The sequence below is a fragment of the Octopus bimaculoides genome, chromosome 29, assembly GCF_046866305.1.
Source record: "Octopus bimaculoides isolate indiv1 chromosome 29, ASM4686630v1, whole genome shotgun sequence".
Lineage (NCBI taxonomy): Eukaryota > Metazoa > Mollusca > Cephalopoda > Octopoda > Octopodidae > Octopus > Octopus bimaculoides.
In genome coordinates, this window is record NC_142956.1 from 7,565,694 (window position 1) to 7,587,656 (window position 21,963).

General features: G+C 35.8%; 2 protein-coding genes across 4 annotated transcripts in view; both read left to right on the forward strand.

The window, feature by feature from the left end:
* The window catches only part of LOC149130325 (uncharacterized), a 179,790-nt gene that overhangs the window by 111,992 nt on the left and 45,835 nt on the right, over window positions 1-21,963 (forward strand). The window lies entirely within an intron of this gene.
* LOC106882791 (uncharacterized) overlaps window positions 13,008-21,963 on the forward strand; it is a 179,574-nt gene continuing 170,618 nt past the window's right edge. Inside the window, exon 1 of the mRNA XM_089345194.1 lies at window positions 13,008-13,144. The gene's annotated coding sequence lies outside the window, so the exon portion shown is untranslated. The remainder of the gene's footprint in view (window positions 13,145-21,963) is intronic.

The following is a 21,963-nucleotide window of genomic DNA, read 5'->3' on the forward strand; positions in this document are numbered from 1 at the left end:
GATACACATGCACCCACATAAACGCGCACAGATACACACACACATTTACATATATACGCATACATACTCACATACACACATGCGTACATATGTACATACATACATATAGCTATACCTCCATATATACATCGATACATATGCACATATACACACACAAGCTTATATATGTTTACATGTTTACATGTACACACATACACATACGTCTCCATACACACATATATACATATATACACACATACACTCTCACGTGTCTCCACATGTATACCTACACCCATGTACATATACACTCATGGCGCAAATATATGAGTGTATATGAGTGTATATGCTGAGGACATACGTAAGCTCGCAAGGAATGAAGCCAGTATGCTCCATTGGATGTGTAATGTCAATGTGAATACCCGTCAGAGTGTAAGTATCTTGAGAGAAAAGCTGAACATAAGAAGCATCAGTAGTGGTGTGCAAGAGAGACGATGGCGCTGGTTTGGACATGTGGTGAGAATGAATGAGAATAGCTGCGTGAAAAAGTGCCACTCCCTGACAGTTGAGGGAACCCGTGGAAGAGGTAGGCCCAGGAAGACCTGGGCTGAGGTGGTGAGGCAAGACCTTCGAACGTTGGGCCTCACCACGGTGATGACTACTGACCGAGACCTTTGGAAATGTGCTGTGCGTGAGAAGACCCGGCAAGCCAAGTGAGATCGTTGCCAGGGCCCCTGGACTGGCTCTTGTGTTGGTGGTACGTAAGATGTACCATCTTGAGCGTGACCGTTGCCAGTACCGCCTGACTGGCCTTGTAGGGTTTTCGAGCGAGATCGTTGCCAGTGCCCCTGGACTGGCTCTTGTGCGGGTAGCACATAAAAGACACCATTTCGAGCGTGGCCGTTTTCGTGCGGGTGACACGTAAAAGCACCCACTACACTCTCTGAGTGGTTGGCGTTAGGAAGGGCATCCAGCTGTAGAAACTCTGCCAAATTTGATTGGAGCCTGGTGTTGCCATCCGGTTTCACCAGTCCTCAGTCAAATCGTCCAACCCATGCTAGCATCCAAAGCGGACGTTAAACAATAATGATGATGATGATGATATATACGACGGGCTTCTTTCAGTTTCCGTCTACCAAATCTACTCGCAAGGCTTTGGTTGGCCCAAGGCTATAGTAGAAGACACTTGCCCAAGATGCCACGCAGTGGGACTGAACCCGGAACCATATGGTTGGTAAGCAAGTTACTTATCACACAGCCACTCCTACATGTATATATAGTATATATATATATATATATATATATATATATACATACACACACACATACCTATATATATGTATGTATACTATATATATATTGTAGATATGTATATATATCGACTATATATATGTGTGTATATATATATATATATATATATATATATATATATATATATATATATATATATATATATATATATATATATAAAGTATATATATATCTACTATATATATATATATATATATATATATATATATATATATATACATAAAAATTTAAGGAATGGAGAAAACGCATGTTATAATTGTGTGTATAAATGTGTTATAAATGTATGTATATGATTGTGTATACAAGTTTATGTGAGTGTGTATGTCCACATGTGTTTGTATGTGTATATATATGTGTCTGTGTATGTATGTATATATATATGTGTATATGTGTATGTGTGTATGTGTATGTGTATATATATATATATATATATATATATATATATATGTATATATATGTATGTATATGTATATATATGTATATATATTTATGTATACATGTATATATATATATATATATATATGGGTATGTGTATGTATGTATATATGAAAACACTTGAGTTCTTTTTCTTTTTTATATATATATATATATTTATGTATTTGTATGTATGTATGTATGTATGTGCATGCGTGTGTTTACGCATGTATACATGTATGTATATGTATATGCGTATCTGTTTATTTTATTAGGTAATAGGCGTAGATGTATAGCTATGTGTATGTGTATGAGTCTATTTCTGTTTATACATGTGTATATATAAATGGATACATATGTGTATATGAGGACATGCACACATATGTGTATATTTGTATATGCGTAGGTACGTATGTGCATATGTATAAATGTGGACGTATGAGTGTATATATATTTGTGTGTGTGTGTATATATATATATATATATATATGTGTGTGTATCTATGTGCATGTATGTGTGTATTTGTGTATATGTATTTATGTATGCATGTACGTTCTCACACATTTATATGTATGTGTTGTCCAACCCACTATCCGGCAGCGTCCAATTCTCTAACGGTTTTTTTCAAATGAATCAAGTCATAACCTTATCCATCTATTGTTTTCATAATCGGTCATAATGTCTTACGTTTAAGATGATTCCCATGCTTTCCCTGATGAGAAGGTTACAATTTTAATATCACAGATCCCTATGGATCACATAGGTTGTAATCCTTTGAAATATATGTAGGAATAAAGTATGCAATTATAACATGCGTTTTCTCCATTCCTTAAATTTTTAAATATACTCAAATACCCAAAATTTCAAGGAGTTCCTGCCTTAAAAACAGGAACTAAACCACAGTTATTTTGTGTTCTTTGCTACATTGGTTTCTATTAACCCATTTATTCTATCCGAAGAATTTTTATTCATTAAGATAGAAGAAATACACATAATTATATATATATATATATATGTATATATATATATATATGAAGTATATATATATATCTACTATACATACATACATACATATATATATATATATATATATATATATATATATATATAGCAATGTTAATTCTCTAAATGAAATATCCACCCCTAGGGATCAGCCACACTTAAGTGGCAATATACTACACTTTATATATATATATATATATATATATATATATATATATCATCATCATCATCGTTTAACGTCCGCTTTCCATGCTAGCATGGGTTGGACGATTTGACTGAGGACTGGAGAAACCGGATGGCAACACCAGGCTCCAATCTAATTTGGCAGAGTTTCTACAGCTGGATGCCCTTCCTAACGCCAACCACTCAGAGAGTGTAGTGGGTGCTTTTACGTGTCACCCGCACGAAAACGGCCACGCTTGAAATGGTGTCTTTTATGTGCCACCCGCACAAGCCAGTCCAGGGGCACTGGCAATGATCTAGCTCGAAAATCCTACGGGAGCCAGTCAGGCGGTACTGGCAACGGCCACGCTCAAAATGGTGCATCTCATGTGCCACCCGCACAAGAGCCAGTCCAGGGGCACTGGCAACGATCTTACTTGGCTTGCCGGGTCTTCTCACGCACAGCACATTTCCAAAGGTCTCGGTCAGTAGTCATCGCCTCGGTGAGGCCCAATGTACGAAGGTCTTGCCTCACCAACTCAGCCCAGGTCTTCCTGGGCCTACCTCTTCCACGGGTTCCCTCAACTGTTAGGGTGTGGCACTTTTTCACGCAGCTATCCTCATCCATTCTCACCACATGTCCATACCAGCGCAATCGTCTCTCTTGCACACCACAACTGATGCTTCTAATGTTCAGCTTTTCTCTCAAGATACTTACACTCTGACGGGTATTCACATTGACATTACACATCCAACGGAGGATACTGGCTTCATTCCTTGCGAGCTTACGTATGTCCTCAGCAGTTACAGCCCATGTTTCACTGCCATGTAGCATGGCTGTTCGTACGCATGCGTCATACAGTCTGCCTTTTACTCTGAGTGAGAGTCCCTTTGTCGCCAGCAGGGGTAAGAGCTCTCTAAACTTTGCCCAGGCTATTCTTATTCTAGCAGCTACACTTTCAGCGCACCCACCCCCACTACTAACTTGGTCGCCCAGATAGCGGAAGCTATCGACTACCTCTAGTTTTTCACCCTGATATATACATATATATATATATGTATATATAAAGACTGTTTGTCTGTGTTGTCCTCTTTTCCATTTTTTCTTTCATGGTTTACATATTTAACTCGTCTACGAATTTCATGTTGCTTACACAGTTGGTGACATCCTGTACCCATATATGCATATATAAACACACACACACACACACACACATACTAATACAAACATATATATATATATATATATATATATATATATATATATATATATATATATATATATATATATATATATATACACACACACACACACACACAGACATATATATATATACATATATATATTTATATATGTATTAAGGGCATTACTACACATAAATGCCTCACGCTATGAGGGACTCAAAGTCAGAACTACCATAATAAATACAGTGTACCGAACGCGAGGGAATGCAACTCTTGAAGTGAGCTCCTTAAAAACGGATTCAGCTGCAGATCATATAATTTCATAATTAGTGCACAAAATGCACTTTTAATCGTCAGTGCAGGCATAATCAAGACACATAAAAATGAACAAAAATCAACATACCAGACGAACACCAAATTTATCCAACATAGTACATTAGAGTTGTTCACTCATATATATCTATGTAAGAAGCAGGCTTTTCAAATTGCATCGGTACACACACACACATATATATGTATGTATATACATACATATATACATAAATATATGTATATACATATATTTATAAATATATACATATACACATACATATATATACATACACATACATATATACATATATATACATATATACATATATATACATATATATATATATATATATATATATATATATATATATATATATATATACACATGCATATACATACATATACAGATAGGAAGATAGATAAAACACAAACCCCTTCAGGTAGATGGCCCTGCTCAGTATGCAGTAAAGGAGTAGGTAGTAACTCTATAAGATGTACCCGGTGCAAGCTATGGACACATAAGAGGTGCAGCAATATCAAAGGCAGATTAACTACAAAGTTAGTCTTTGTATGTGGCAGATGTTCAGGTGCAATAAACACTGTGAACAAACAGGAAACAACTTCTGTCTCATTCCAGGGAGAAAAACTAGAGGTAGTTGATAGCTTCCGCTATGTGGGTGACCAAGTTAGTAGTGGGGGTGGGTGCGCTGAAAGTGTAACTGCTAGAATAAGAATAGCCTGGGCCAAGTTTAGAGAGCTCTTACCTCTGCTGGCGACAAAGGGACTCTCACTCAGGGTAAAAGGCAGACTGTATGACGCATGTGTACGAACAGCCATGCTACATGGCAGTGAAACATGGGCTGTGACTGCTGAGGACATGCGTAAGCTCGCAAGGAATGAAGCCAGTATGCTCCGCTGGATGTGTAATGTAAATGTGCATACCCATCAGAGTGTAAGTATCTTGAGAGAAAAGCTGAACATAAGAAGCGTCAGTAGTGGTGTGCAAGAGAGACGATTGCGCTGGTTTGGACATGTGGTGAGAATGAATGAGGATAGCTGCGTGAAAAAGTGCCACTCCCTAACAGTTGAGGGAACCCGTGGAAGAGGTAGGCCCAGGAAGACCTGGGCTGAGGTGGTGAGGAAAGACCTTTGAACATTGGGCCTCACCGAGGCGATGACTACTGACCGAGACCTTTGGAAATGTGCTGTGCGTGAGAAGACCCGGCAAGCCAAGTAAGATCGTTGCCAGTGCCCCTGGACTGGTTCTTGTGCGGGTGGCACATGAGATGCACCATTTTGAGCGTGGCCGTTGCCAGTACCACCTGACTGGCTCCCGTAGGATTTTCGAGCGAGATCGTTGCCAGTGCCCCTGGACTGGCTCTTGTGCGGGTGGCACATAAAAGACACCATTTCGAGCGTGGCCGTTTTCGTGCGGGTGACACGTAAAAGCACCCACTACACTTTCTGAGTGGTTGGCGTTAGGAAGGGCATCCAGCTGTAGAAACTCTGCCAAATTAGATTGGAGCCTGGTGTTGCCATCCGGTTTCACCAGTCCTCAGTCAAATCGTCCAACCCATGCTAGCATGGAAAGCGGACATTAAACGATGATGATGATGATGATATACATACATATACAGATATATATATGCATAGACATATATGCATAATATACATACATATATATATATATATATATATATATATATATATATATATATATATATATATATATATATAACTATATGTAAATACACACACACACACACACACACATATATATATATATATATATATATATATATATATATATATGTATATATATATATATATATATATATATATATATATATATATATATACACACTCACACACTCACACACATATATGTGTTCCTTAAAGATTTATTCCTGGCCCACTTCTGGACTTATACAAGTATAATCATACATGTGTCTACATGTCACATTGTAAATTGTAGCTTTCACCTGTATTCCTTTGTCTATAATGACTGCTGAAGTGGACTGAACGGAGGCAGGTGAATGCAGATCAGTGGTCAGGTTCTTATACTTGGAAGGTTGTACATCAAAAGGAACTTTCAATGAGATGGAACTAGTTTATGGTGACAATACACCATTATATGATGTAGTCAACCAGATTCTGCCATTGATGAGGAACCCATCCATAAAGTGGAAGCCGCCATTTTGGAAGATCGGTGCAAAACTATTTGGCAACTCGTCCAAGAAGTGAAGATAAGTGTAGGGTCTGTGGGAAATATTCACGACATGCAGAAGTTATCTGCATGATGGATTCCTTAGATGTTTATACCTTTTCAGAAGCAGGAATGAGTCAATTGCCCTCAGGCTCTTTTGGCAGTGTGCCAAGAAAATGAGGAAGAGTTCTTCGGTAGACTTATCACATGGGATGCAACATGGGGCCATCACTATAACCCTGAGACTAAAGTCCAGTTGAAGCAATGGAAACATGATAACTCACCGCCTCCAAAGAAGGCTCGTGTCCAGCCCTCAGCAGGCAAGGTGATGCTCACAGTCTTTAGGGACCAGCGTGGAGTAGTGATGATGGATTTTCTGGCAAAGGGCACCGCAATTAATGGAGCATATTATGCTTCTATGCTGCAGAAATTGCAGGGCACCATCAAAGCAGAGAGACGTGGCATGCTGACCAAAGGAGTCTGCCTGCACCAATACGATGCCCTAATTCACAATGTGCAGGTTACCGAGACGAAAGCACACTCTTGCGGCTGAGAAACCCTTCCTCGTCTTCCTTGCTCTCCTAACCTCACACCATCTGCCTTCCATCTCTTTCGAACCATAAAGTCCTTTTTGAAGGGGAAGCATTTTTCGGATGATGATCAACTTATTTCCGATGTAAAGCTTTGGTTCAGACGCAAACTACTGACTTCTTCAGACAAGGTCTTCACAGCAGCATAAAGTGATGGGAGAAGTGTGTCACCATTGGTGATGGCTATGTAGAAAAGGATTAATAATTATGTCAAGTTTTGTTTATCCCAGTCCTTGGGAAGTGGGGCAGGGGAAATTTTTAAAGGACACCTCTCATGTATATACATATATAATGCTAAATCTTGAGTACTTTTGTGGGGATTGCATTCCACTAGTTCACTTCAAGCATCTTCATTGAAGTCTGAAAATGGAAATCTTTAATGAACACCCCTCTATATGAATATATATATATATATACACTCTCTCTCTCTCTCTCTCCCTGTATATATACATACACACACATACATATATATATATACATACATACATACATATATATATATATATATATATATATATATATATATATATATATATATAATTATTACAAATTAAAAGGGTAAAGGTTTATCAATTTATTAATTTATTAATAAATCAACAATTAATAATTTTTACCAAGCCCTTCGGTATGTAAGCATATTAAAAATAATTGAGCACTCAACATAAGTTCAGTTATATATTCTTTTAGAATATTACTTATAAAAGTTATATATATATATATATATATATGTAATATTTTATCTTTTACTATATATATGTATATATATGTATGTTTGTGTGTCTGTGTTTGAGGAACGAAATGAGATGGTGTGGCCATATTGTTCAAATGGCAGATGAACGCATGCCGAAACAGCTGTTTTATGGTGAGCTTGCAGAGGGGAAATGCTATTGGAGTAAACCTAGAAAAAGCTGATATCTTGAGTATTGAGGCAATGGTGCACAAGCACCATGTTACGTTGGACTGGACACCTTATTAGAATGAAGGATAGCAGGATCCCTAAGCAGATGCTATATTGGGAACATGTCAATGGAAAGAGACCCCAGCATAAACCAAGGCTGTGATTTAAGGACTGTGCCAAGTCCTCATTAAAGGCCTGTGATATGCAAGAGACTGAATGGGAGAACAATGCCTGTCATCACCACAGAAAGTGGAAGCCGGTTAAAGAGGGGGTCGACACTTTTGAGAGAGCATGTAGTCTGCATGAAGAACTTAAACGTGCTGCTTGAAAGCGCACTGCTGGTGTAGTGAATGGGGAAAGCTTGGTTTGCAATGTTTGCAATTGTATATGCTTGTGAAGATCAGGGTTCGTTAGGCACCAACAGAGCTGCTGCAAATGCAAAATATAAGTTAGTCCTAGAATGCACAATGGTCTTCCTCAATTACAAGTGGATGGCCATGCATGTATGTATGTCCATATATATTTGAGTGTATATATATATAAGAGAGAGAGAGGGAGTGAGGGAGAGAATTAATGCACAAGTTTTGGGTTTGGGGTAATGACTTTCCTCGTTCTAAATTCCATGCCTATATCAGCTGAAAAGGTTGCAATTAATTCCAGTTGTCTTTTGGCATTGCTAACACTTTTAGAATAAATCTTCAGGTCGTCTACAAATAATATTGTTTGTATGTATATACGTTTCTAAGTTTGTATTTATGTATGTGCATTTGTGTATATATACATAGCGAGCGAGAGAGAGAGAAAGAGAGAGAGAGAGAGAAAGAACGATGGGGAGAAGGAGGGAGAGAGAAGGGGATAATGATAATGCGTGTGTTGGGGGTGTATACAGGGTGTTCCAAAATTAAGGCAACCAAAGTTTTGGGCTTTAATGACTATCAATAGATAGTGTGTCTTGTGTTTGCTTCAGACTAAATAAATTCAGATTTGTAGATAAGATAATGGCTATAGACCGAAATACAATCATAATACTCTACGAGGAGACAGGAAAGGAATCGTCTTAGCATTCATGAGATTGTTGAAGGCATGCTGCCCTGACTGGTGTTCGCTGATGAAAAGAAATTTGACATTGAACAGACAGTAAACCAGCATAGAATCCAGTACAACCTGTGGCATGGTTGGGTTGTCACCAGCTAAACTGGTACACCCACCTGGATATCCAGATGAGGAGGGTTGCTAGAAACCCAGCAGGATTAAAAACAAGACCTGTTGAAAGGTCAGATGGACCTAGTGCAGGCTCAACAGCTATCTAGCAACAGCATAGGTATGCAGAAATTCTGGGGTCGTGTCTGGCATGCTGAAAGACCTTTGGGAGTTAGGTACCCCTCAGCTTCTGTTGAAGCATGTCTCTAGGAGAAGGTCATTCTGATATAAAACCAGATATGCAGGGAATGGCATTGGACATTTTGAGGATCTTTGGTTTGTGCTAGAGATCATGGCACACTCCCACATCCCTGAGCCTGTGACTTATATTGGCACCAGACATCTTGCTCTGGCATGTCTCTGAAAAATGGGAATAGAGTGGAGAGGGTCTATGAGATGTCGTGCAAGCCTTATTGGACCTAAAACTCTGTGCAGGCATTGCTGACCTCTCCTCGATATGTGGGCCCTTTTTCCTTTTTTCCCCCCTATATATATATATTTTATTTTCAGTATATATGTATCTTTATTCTTAGTATATATTTATATATATTTATTTATCTTTAGTATATTTTCATTTTATTTTTATTCGGAAGTCCTGCGACAATGGGAAGGTGGTGAAGCATGCAGACCTGAAGAGAAGGATAATGGTGTGGCTATCTGGATATCTCTCGACTGGAATGTTCTGAGGATCCAGGAACACATTCTGCTGGCCATGTTAACTTTGCTGTGTACATGAACGGCCCAACTTGTATCTATCTATCTATCTATATATATATATATATATATACAAAAAGAAGAGGAGTGAGTGGACTCCTATATGCTAGAAATAGATGCCGAATCATCTAACTACGAAAAAAGAATATATGTTTTTTAATATGCTAGACCACTGGTTTTAATTGATTAATATCAGTTTCTACCCTCATTAATAAATTATATATATATATATATATATACTCATATATACACATATTTATATATTCATATATATGTACACACCTCAGCCCTCTATTATTTACCATAGTCCTCCAGGCAATCACAGAGGAGTTCAAGACAGGTTGCCCCTGGGAGCTCCTCTATGCTGATGACCTTGCCCTAATTGCGGAGTCACTATCAGAACTAGAAGAGAAGTTTCAGGTGTGGAAGCAAGGTCTAGAATTGAAGGGCCTTAGAGTCAACCTAGCTAAAACCAAAATCCTAATAAGTAGGAAGGTAGATAAAACACAAACCCCTTCAGGTAGATGGCCCTGCTCAGTATGTAGAAAAGGAGTAGGTAGTAACTCTATAAGATGTACCCGGTGCAAGCTATGGACACATAAGAGGTGCAGCAACATCAAAGGCAGGTTAACTAGCAAGTTAGTTTTTGTTTGTGGCAGATGTTCAGGTGCAATAAAGACTGTAAACAAACAGGAAACAACTTCTATCTCATTCCAGGGTGAAAAACTAGAGGTAGTCGATAGCTTCCGCTATCTGGGCGACCAAGTTAGTAGTGGGGGTGGGTGCGCTGAAAGTGTAGCTGCTAGAATAAGAATAGCCTGGGCAAAGTTTAGAGAGCTCTTACCCCTGCTGGTGACAAAGGGACTCTCACTCAGAGTAAAAGGCAGACTGTATGACGCATGCGTACGAACAGCCATGCTACATGGCAGTGAAACATGGGCTGTAACTGCTGAAGACATACGTAAACTCGCAAGGAATGAAGCCAGTATCCTCCGTTGGATGTGTAATGTCAATGTGAATACCCGTCAGAGTGTAAGTATCTTGAGAGAAAAGCTGAACATTAGAAGCATCAGTTGTGGTGTGCAAGAGAGACGATTGCGCTGGTATGGACATGTGGTGAGAATGGATGAGGATAGCTGCGTGAAAAAGTGCCACACCCTAACAGTTGAGGGAACCCGTGGAAGAGGTAGGCCCAGGAAGACCTGGGCTGAGGTGGTGAGGCAAGACCTTCGTACATTGGGCCTCACCGAGGCGATGACTACTGACCGAGACCTTTGGAAATGTGCTGTGCGTGAGAAGACCCGGCAAGCCAAGTAAGATCGTTGCCAGTGCCCCTGGACTGGCTCTGGTGCGGGTGGCACATGAGGTGCACCATTTTGAGCGTGGCCGTTGCCAGTACCGCCTGACTGGCTCCCGTAGGATTTTCGAGCGAGATCATTGCCAGTGCCCCTGGACTGGCTTGTGCGGGTGGCACATAAAAGACACCATTTCAAGTGTGGCCGTTTTCGTGCGGGTGACACGTAAAAGCACCCACTACACTCTCTGAGTGGTTGGCGTTAGGAAGGGCATCCAGCTGTAGAAACTCTGCCAAATTAGATTGGAACCTGGTGTTGCCATCCGGTTTCACCAGTCCTCAATCAAATCGTCCAACCCATGCTAGCATGGAAAGCGGACGTTAAACGATGATGATGATGATATATATATATATGTATATATATATATATATATATATAAATATAGATATATATACTTACATCTACATACACATATATGTATATACAAATATATATATATACTCATATATATACACATATATATATTCATATATATGTACATGGTTCCAGATTGAGTCCCACTGTGTGGCACCTTCGGCAAGTGTCTTCTACTATAGACTCGGGCCGACCAAAGCCTTCTGAGTGGATTTTCTAGACGGAATCTGAAAGAAGCCCGTCGAATATCTGTATATATATATATATATATATATATATATATATATATATATATATGTGTTTGTGTGTCTATGTTTATCCCCCCCCCCACTATCGATTGACAATGGATATTGGTGTGTTTACGTCCCCATAACTTAGCAGTTTGGCAAAAGAGATCAACAGAATAAGTGTTAGGCTTACAAATAAGGATAAATAATAAATATTCACAACAGAGATATAAAAATAATAATAATTGCTCATGTAAAAATAAAAAAATATGTCCTTTACAAGGACATATTAAATATTGATTTCCTGAGTATATTATTGATGAGTTTATCAATTTATTAATAATATAAAAACACATATATACACATTTATTTGCTCAAGATAATTGAGCACTCAACATAAGTTCAGTTATATATTCTTTTAGAATATTACTGATAAAAGTTATATATATATATATATATATATATATATATATATATATATATATATATTCCAATAAATTTGTTAATGTCTAAATAACTCGCGTTAATTTTGACCATGCGAACATCAATACCACGTCTTAACGTCTTCCTCACGTGGTATTGATGTTTGCATGGTCAAAATTAACGTGAGTTATTTAGACATTAACAAATTTATTGGAATATTTAGCTGAAGATCAGAATAGAGTATTCTTTACTCTTAACTGTGAAACGATCGTACTAAATTAACTAAAGGCAGGTGGTTTTTTTACTCTTCTCTACTGTTTTTTGTTCTGTGTGTATCAAAAATATCGCTATCAATCTGGAGTAATAATTTGTAGTTTTGAAATCAGTAGTTCTTTGACTGCTATTTCTGAATTCTCAGTATGTTGGAGAAGCAGGTTACTGTCAATCCCTATATATTTATGATTATAAATGTTTTTTACCGAAAAGGTTTTTTCATACTGAGCTACCCGGCAAAATTGTTAATTATTCATTTTATTACTAATTGACGATTCCCTGCCCTGCATATCTATATCTATATATATATATATATAATATTTTATCTTTTACTATATATATGTATATATATGTATGTTTGTGTGTCTGAGACGACTTACCTCTTGCTTATTACAAATATATAACTAGGAAACTGAAATCGATTTATTCATAGCAGCGAGAGGACTTGCAACTCACGTCTCCAACTGAAAACCTCGAAACAAGCTTACTCAGCTGAAAACCTTAAAACACAAACTTATCCAACTGAAAACTTCTGATTCAAGGTAAAGAAAACATTTACTTGTCTTAAATCTTGTCATATATATATATATATGTATATGTTTTTATATTATTAATAAATTCATAAACTCATCAATAATATACTCAAGAAATCAATATTTAATATTTTGAAAGACATACATCCAACATGACACGGCAACATAATAAATTTAAAATTTAAAATACAAATATATGAAATATAAATATCAATATATATAAAAATCTGAATATAGATAAATATATGTGTGAATATATATGCGTATAAAAATTTATGCGTATTTAAACATGAATATTGTAAAGTCTAAAATATAAGATATATTATTGCCAGTTCAAATAGACGAAAAATTCATACATATAAAAAAACTACCATAATAACAATAATGTTAATAATAGCAATAATAATGACATCATAAATAGAAGTGCAAATAAATATAAGAATATAAATACGCAAACCCCTAATAATAATACTGATATAATACGACAGCAAAAACATAATAAATACCATATAACTGAAAAAAGACAAAATATAACAATAAACCCAATAATACAACCTAATATAAATAAAAATAAGTCACAAAAAATGAACACACATAACTCCAACATAATAGATACCACAACAAATTCTATAAATAATACTTTATATACCACTAATAATAATAAGGATAATAATAAACATTCACAACAGAGATATAAAAATAATAATAATTGCTCATGTAAAAATAAAAAAATATGTCCTTTACAAGGAAATTGCAAAAGATTAAATATAATATATAAATGCATAGAAAAATAACTAATAACTCACATAAAATGGTATACATAGGGAGCTCTATTAATTCTAAACACGGATACCTGGCACATATACATTCCTTTAAACCAAATACAAATAATAATACAACCTCATTAGCTACATATATACAAAAACTCAATAAAAATAAAATTAATTATAAACTAAACTGGTCAATAATAGATTCTGCTACACCATACACACATAAATCAAATAATTGCCGTTTATGCACATTAGAATTGCTGAATATATTACGATATAAACTAGATAACTTAATAAATAATAGATTAGATGCGATAACATCATGTAAACACAGGTATTATAAAACCTTCAAATATTATAATAAATCTAAAAATAAGGTAAAATAAAAAACACGTGTGTATTCTTATGAACATATCTATATAAAAAGCGCACATATTTGGATGTATATACCTATATCTATATATATATATATATATATATATATATATATTTGCTTAAAAGAGTTCCAACACTGTCTGTTTTTTATGTTTTATTTATATTCCTGCAGAACTAATGTGGGGTATAGAATATGGAATATACAATATATAATATGATATACAATATACAATATAAAATAAAATAACATAAAAATGGATGGCACCATGAAAGAAAGTATTGAATGTAGATGAAATATTGAGTGTTCAATATAAAGGATCAAATATATAAATATATAAATATAAATATATATATATAAAGGCGACTCGAGTTTCAGGGCTATTTCCCTTCGTCATGGCCGGTATGACAGACTACCCCACATTAGTTCTGCAGGAATATAAATAAAACATAAAAAACAGACAGTGTTGGAACTCTTTTAAGCAAAAAAATATATTCCTCTATACACAATCATACAAAAAACCCCCACCTTTTTTGTATTTATTTTTACTCGCATATATATATATATATGGGTAAATATTAGATATATATGCATGTTAAACATAGAGACTTAATAAGGGAAATCTAATGATAGCAATTTACAATTAATTAATTAAAAATAAATACTTAAGAATTTGAACTCAGATTCCAATATATTACTTCATAAAAAAATTTAATTGAAATTGAATTTGAAATGGAATCTTCTAACAAAAACTATTTATTTGCAATATTCTGAGGTCTAGCCAAATTTAAAACTTAATGTTGAAATATTCGCGGTGGATGAATTTTCAAACTTGGATCGGATTTATATGATTACCAACACGTCTAATAGCGGAATGAGTTTTGCCGAGGTCTTCTATACATTTAGAAAAAAAAAAAAAAAATACCAATTCTTATACAAATAAGTGTTTAACACTTGAAATTTCAACAAAGGATGAAAGGAATGAACTTTACATATTTCAGAAGGATTAATTTGACAATTTATAGAAAGGACAGTATATATTTTATTATTATTTTTAATTTTTTAATATTTCTAATGTTTTAATATTATATATATATACTATTGGTTCTTAATGCATCTCTGAAGAGCGGAATTACTGATAATAAGATGATCTTTAGATCACTTTGTGATTATAGTAATATCCGCGAAATGATCTAAGATATTTAACTCTTTAAATTTTAGGTTCCTTTATATTTTATATTTTAGACTTTACAATATTCATGCTTAAATACGCATAAATTTTTATACGCATATATATTCACACATATATTTATCTATATTCAGATTTTTATATATATTGATATTTATATTTCGTATATTTATATTTTAAATTTTAAATTTATTATGTTGCCGTGTCATGTTGGATGTATGTCTTTCAAAATATTAAATATTGATTTCCTGAGTATATTATTGATGAGTTTATGAATTTATTAATAATATAAAAACACATATATACACATTTATTTGCTCAAAATAATTGAGCACTCAACATAAGTTCAGTTATATATTCTTTTAGAATATTACTTATAAAAGTTATATATATATATATATATATATATATATATATATATATATATATATTATATTTTATCTTTTACTACTCAAAGCTGCGGCCATGCTGGGGCACACTGTCATTATTGAGAACTTCCTCTGATATGTGGCATTTGGTGAATAAGGGAGTTTGATGTCATTGTCCTCATTTGCGCCTCCTGTCACAAGACAGGTTCATCCAAGATTCTCAACAGGAAGAGGTCCAGTTTTCTTTTGAAAAACCTTTGTGTAGGTCCCTCATGATCTTTGGGAGAATATTAAAAAGCTTGGGCATTTGAAACCCAGGCTGTTGCAGTAACTGGTCCTGAAATGTTACGGCAGTGTTGGGATCTTTGGCACTGTGCAGTGGTGACCCGTTCTGGCATTTGTGTAGCTTTCAAAACCAAAATTTGGTACAATCCCTTCCAGATATATATTACTGCATATCTTCCCCACCTTCACTCTAGGGAGTAGAGTCTTACCTGTTTCAGCCGTCCCCAGTAGCTGAGCTGTTGCAATGAGGTGATCTTTTTGTAGCGTCACTGGATTGCTTCAAGGTCCACTGTTAATTTTACACTGTGGGGGGACCATTATTAGGAGCAGTAGTCCAGGCAGCTGAGGATGAATGTCCTCCAGCGGACCATCATGGTTTCTTTGTCTCTAGTTCTGAAGGTTCTCAGGATCCATCCAGCCAACCGTCTGCACTTTGTCGTCATCTTGTTAAAGTGCACTTGGAAAGAGGTATCATCACTCATGTTGATACCCAGATCACACACGAGATTGTAATCCCCCACTGGGCCAGTATACCCTGTATGTTTTCCGTTCAATTTTGGGTGCTGGTAGTGCAGGGCTTGAAATTTTCCAGCATTAAACTGCATATTATTGTCCTCAGCCCATCTGTAAATTGCATCCAGCTACTGCTGCAGGCATGCAACATCACTAGGGTTCTGCATTTTCTGAAAAACTTTCGTGTCGTCTCCGTAGCTAGCGAGGGTATCAGGGCAGTGGAGAGCATATCTGAGAGGGCCACAATGAAAATTGGTGGCCCTAAGACAGTGCCCTGTGGAACACCACTCACTATTTGTAGTTCTGTTGAGGTGGCACCACTGGCTACCACTGCCTGATTTCTGTCTTTCAGAGAAAGTCATGTAATCATTGTGCAAGTTTTCCAGCTATGACAAAATTGCATAGTTTGTGGCATATCATATCATGATTAACTTTATCGAAAGCTTTTGCAAAGTCAAGGTATATTACGTCCACATTTGAGTTGTTGAGTAACTGTTTCATCACCCAGTCATAGTGCTATAGGCAGCTCCTACCTGGTCGAAAACCATGCTATCACCCAGCAAGTCACTTTCTTCCAGGAATGACTTTGCTGATGTGTGAAGTCAGAGACCTAGGCCTATAAGTTATGGCATCTGCTCTGCTTCCTCCTTCATGGATTGAGCATATCATTCCCTCCTTCAGTTTGTTTGGCAGCTTGCCATTCAGAAGAAAACTCTGGAAGAAAATCTGTAGTGGTTTTTCCTGAGCATATATATGTGTACACATTATATATATATATATATATATATATATATATATATACATATATATGTTGTTGTACTTGGGGATGGTCATATTGCCAGTTTAGCCAATAAAAACACACGCACTGTATATTTGGTGTTAATTTGCTTCAGCTTTATATTACATTAATCTTAATCTTATTTCGGCCAGAGTTCTTTCGTCACACTTCTGTGACCTCATCAGTGGTCCTTTGTTTCCTTCTTTCTTATGTGTGTCTCACCTTGCTAACTATTAGCCATTTTGTATTTTGTATTCGTATTGTATGTGTCTACGCATGCGTGTCCTTCAATGTGTCTGTCTTTTGTAAGTGCATGTGTGTGTGTGGGGAGTGTCTGTATCACCTATATTCTGTTAATACGTGTTCGTTTGTATTTGTTCTTATTTATTTATTTGTTCATGTGTGTGTTTTTTTTTTGTTTTTGTGTTTAATTAAATTTTGTTAACGTATGTAGTATTTAATTCCATTTGTTTATCTATGTATTGTATTATATTTTGTTCATATTATTATTGGTTTATGGGTAACATGTCACATGTGGTTTGTGGTTTGTTAGTGGTGTGTGTTAGTGTTCCATTCTAGTTTCCTATTCAGGCTAAGTTTCTCTTCTATTATGTGTGTAGCTTCAGTAATTTGTCTAAGTGCTGCATCACTGCTATGTGTAGATAAGATTTTAATTTCTATGTTGTTGATTGAGCCTCTATGGTCTTGCTCAGCGTGCTGGTACAGAACTGATGAGTTCTTCCCTTCCTTAAGTTCCCTCCAATGTTCGTTTGCCCGCTCCCCTATGCTCCTTGCTGTTTCGCCTACATATGTCATTGTCTTATTTCTGCATCGTCCCTCTGTACATCTTATACTATAGACCACATTGATCATAGAAAAAACATCAAATTCACATCAATGACTTTATATATAACAGCATATTTCCAAACATTTGATCATATATAAATATTACCATCGCTCTTAAACATATAAAGTATACATATATAAAAAAAAACATAAAATGTATGCATATATAAAATACACAGAAGGTAAAAAATATATACACGAATAAAAACACAGATGTATAGAACAGCCTATCAAGAAGGTATATACAATTGGCTAAAAATTCTAAAGCGTGTCGTGCTACTAAAAATCCAAATCAAATATCAATTGACTTTCAAACAATGCTATCCCACTGGCTATACAAGCAGGCCAATGTCTGTTCCCCCTTATCATAAGACTAGTCTGTTGCAGGGTGATCCATTTACAGCTGAGTGGACTGTGGCAAAGTGAAATGAAGTATTTTGCTCAAGAATACAATTTACTACTCAGTATGGGAATTGAACTCACAATCTAGCCACAATACCCTAACCGCTAAGCGCCACACTTTCGCGCACACACACACACACACACACATGTATACATATGCATATACATAGAAGTACATATGTATGTGTATGCATGTATGGCAACCATTTTTACATCTATTTTCCATGCTTGCATGGGTTAGATGAATATATATTTGATGCATTTTTTTACTTCTGGATCCCATTCATGTCCTTAATCCTTACTTGTTGCTCGAGTTAGGGATCTCTTATTCCAATGGTCTATTCATCAACAGGAGAAATGATAACAATCTAATTACCCATAGCTAAGAAATTGTCAGAGACAGTAAATGTAAAGACACACACACACATGCTTGTGTGTGTGTGTGTGTGTGTGTGTGTGTGTGTGTGTGACCAATGAGAATGTGATAAGCAGAGCAATGTAGCAAACCAAGAGACACAACACAATGACTGTTGTTAGGTTTATTAGTGTCAAGAAGAACATTCAGCTATAAATAATACTTGAGATAAGCTGAAGTTTTTAATATTTCTGTCATTTCATGGGAGATTTGAGAAACACAGTCTTCTTTAAATTGCTCTTTACCTCATTTTATAAGTTTTTAAAAACTATCTTACTTTCCTTTTTATTCAAAAGACATGGATGTAGATAAGATTATAAGGAACATTCTGACTGGGGACTTTGAAGATGTCAAACGACTTATTGAAAAACAGCCTGAAAAAGTTAGTTTACTTTATATTGCTTCCTCAATGTTAAATGTTTGTTTATTATTTTGTACACAATATTAAATGTTCCTAAGTAACCACATATATTTGTCCATAATATTTCATTTCTTTCTTTACCTCTTTCTTCTAATCCTCATATTCTGGCAGGAAATATTCAGTCCAAGAGATGGGGGACAGATGGATCCTATAGATGAATGGTGACGTTGTCAAGAAATTCTCTTAATAAAAGGTTTTACCAATGCCAAGGGCTACAACATTTCTTTTGCAGAAGTTGTCAAACATACCAAAACACTGGGGAGTCGAGTACGAATCAGACCCCTGCTTGAACCAGCTTTATAGAACTGTACTGGTGCTCATTGAATAGAGAAAGATACCCAAAGGGACAAAGATGATGTCTGTTTATGACATTTTACTTCATAATTGAAATGTTGGATGTTAGAATGACTGGCTGGTAGTCAGCAGACAGGACACTATCAGCAAGAATTATAAAACAGGGCTTCTCTAACATAGTAGTACTACCCTTGGGTAGGGATTGTGGAAAATTTTATAAGGACCAAGGAGACAAGAAGGCTATGGTGGTACAAATATATGAAGCTCAATGTGTAGTTGAGTCTGGATTGGAAACTAAAGTGAAGGGGTGATGCATCAAATGTTCACTTATTGTGGGGTGGTGCTGTGGCAAGTAGTCACCCATGTCAAGACTAGGACCCAGAGGTAAATTAATCTGACCTTTGAGAACATTAAAAATGAGGGATTTTGAATCATAGCAAGAAAAGGGGCATTGAAAAACTCTTAGTAAATAAAAAGGGGCCATAATTAAAAAGTTAAAGAAGCACTGGTATAGAACCATTATGGTTAGGGAGTGGTGGGTGGAATGATTTTTTAAGGTCTATAGGGATACTCTTGGTAAGAGACCAGAAAATGTGGCTTCTTTTAATTCGGGAGGGAAGACAGCTGACAAATGGTGAAATGCAGAAAAAACATCCTTTATTTTATTAATGACCATCATACATGTATTTCAATGGTGGGTGAATGTCTGCCAGTTAGTGAAGATAGGTGTTTTCCTCAAGATAAAGTCGATAGTGTTGTTTGTACAGCTGTAATACAGTTGTGTATGAACCACTCACACCTTCTTACATATTGTATGGCTACAAACTAAAGTAAGCCCTGATACTGCTGCCTCATTTAGGCTCAAAATTCTGATCACTATTTTCATAATATTTCTTACTTTCTCCATAATTTCTTTTCATTTGTGTCTATTTTTCCATAGTTGCACATTTTTAGCTGTGGTTGGTGTCATTCCAAATTTGTCACAGATATCTAATCACAAATAATTACTTTGTAATACATTCAGTGATTAACATAAATAGATTTTCAGTCTTTTCCTTGAGCTTATGCATGAACTGAACAGTCTTTCTGAGCCTTTTTCACCCTGATTTACCTGTGCTCTACAGTGAATAGAATGTGGGATATTTCTCTAAAACCTTTCTTGTAGATTTGCTTTTATTCTTTTTCAAGATGATCTCATGTTGCTGTTTCACCAGACATATGACATCTGAAGATCCATGCTTCATTTCAAACATCCTGTTCTTCTCTTGCCATCTCTTAAAGCTCCTTCATCATTATAGCATTAAATGGAAGCGCTACTACGCCAGACATCAGTGATAACACAGTGTAGAATTTCATGAGTTTTACCAGGGAATTTAAAACTAAAATCCTGTCAGACATATTTAGAATCTCCACAATTATTTCTGAGGGTTTTGACCCTTTGTAGCTCTTCACCTGTTCATTTACTTTATACACCATCTTATGGTCTAATCCCTACGGTTGCTTTGTTTAGATGGTTTCTGTTATTTACCTGTGTGTCTCTTATCAGATACCACGTTTGAAATCTTGTCAGTGTTTTCTTCAATTCATAATTGATATCACAGATACCAGTAATAAACTGGAAGATTTTCTCAACTGATTTTTTTCCCCTTCAGTCAGACAAAAGTGAGGTTGTAACTAAGACAGACATCTTATGTTTCATAAGAAAGACTCTTCCATCTACCATGAAACGGTATATTTGTACTGATTTCTCTCGATATTGCTCTGTCCACTTCTATGAAAAGACAGAGAGCACAAGTCATGTAAAGAAAGACACCAATGGTCGTCTAAAGTGCATGTCATAGTACACGGGATAAAACATAAAGAAAGAAAAGGGAGCAGTAAAAGAACCATAAAAAGGAAAGGGTGCATAGGAACCAGTGTTTCTGAATTACAGAAAGTGTTGTGTTTTTGAAGGTTACAGTGTTCTGACTGCTAACAACTGGTGTAAATAGTTTATTCCATGCCTTGACAATTCTGAGCATAAAATATTGTTTCTGATATCATGGAAACTGGAATGGTTTAAAAAAAAATTTTATAAGCATGTCTGAGAGTGGTAAAGATATTAAATTCTAGAAGTGGTCAAAGCTGTTATTGAAAGATGAGGGATAATCTTGTTGGATTCTATTGAGTGAGTT